This window comes from Nicotiana tomentosiformis, chromosome 9, assembly GCF_000390325.3.
Source record: "Nicotiana tomentosiformis chromosome 9, ASM39032v3, whole genome shotgun sequence".
Taxonomy (NCBI): Eukaryota; Viridiplantae; Streptophyta; class Magnoliopsida; order Solanales; family Solanaceae; genus Nicotiana; species Nicotiana tomentosiformis.
In genome coordinates, this window is record NC_090820.1 from 75782690 (window position 1) to 75783958 (window position 1269).

Consider the following 1269-nt stretch of genomic DNA (forward strand, 5'->3'; position numbering starts at 1 on the left):
TCCTTCTAGTATTCATGTTCTATACACATCCCTTCACTTTAGGGACGTTTCCTCTCAGTGGAGAGCTTGACTCCATTATTGTGGAGTTCTGTCTCCGCTACCAGGTATGTTTGGCACATGTGAGTCCCTCCGCGTGGAGGACGATTTCTTGTCTTCGGCGCTTGTGCCAAAAAACGGGGGAGGAGCTAACCCTAACCCTAACTCACGTGATGAACCTTTATTCCCTCAAGAGCTTCCGTGGGGTGGTGATTAATTTCAGTAAGCGAGGCCACCATACACTATTATCCATCATGGATGATGATAAGGATTATGGGTGGATGGAACGGTTTATTTCTATTACCACCGGTGACATCATCCCGGCTCCGTCTTCCCAGGAATTGTGGACTCACACTTGTAAGTATATAGTTTGCTTCTGCTTATGTTAAAGACCATTCTTCATCATTATTGACTTTTCTTCCTTTACCTGTCTCAGCAACTCGGTGGGTTCCCCTAGGGTTGAGGGCTTGGACTAATGGGTTCAGAAAATTTTGGACGTTACTACGCCCGAAACCCGCACGTGAAAAGAGTTGTCCCTGAAATATGGGTGGAAGGCCAAAAACCATGGTAAGTTGAACTAATCTTGTCTTTACCTTTTCTTATAAGAAAATTGTCTGATTCTTCTCTCCTGTTAAATATAGGTCTACCCCAGGGCTCAGTAGTCATCCCCGAGGGGGACGTTTTGGCGAATCCTACTGATGCGGCGAGGCTGTTGCAGAAGCCTTTTTCACAGACAAGCGTCTCTGGGACTGCTTCTGGTGCAAGTGCTACTTCTCGGAGTCCCCGTACGGAGAACAAGCAACCAAAAATAAGGCATTCCTTTGCGGCCGAGGGAAAGAATAAGAGGGCGAATAATGCTGCCCCTGAGTCGTCTCCGGAAGTCATGGTGACGAGCCCTCTGCCCGGGCCGGCCATAGATACCGTGATGATTGATGATGATGGATAATCTAGTGAGAAGGGGGCTTCTCTACATAAAAACCGACGACCTTCCTCAACTCATCAGATTGCTTAATCTGTTGAGTTAGTTACACTAACCGAGGACGATACCTCGGCGCTCTGGGGGAGTTTGAAATGGTGGAAAATGTCAACTCCTATTTCCGGATCGCAGTCACTAAGCCCGGTATTGTAGGGCTGAGTATTGGGTCTCTCCCATCTTTGGTTGACGAGCAACCAACAACCAACAACCAACACTGCATTTGTCGCAGCTGCTTCTCACCTTTAAATGCCATCAGC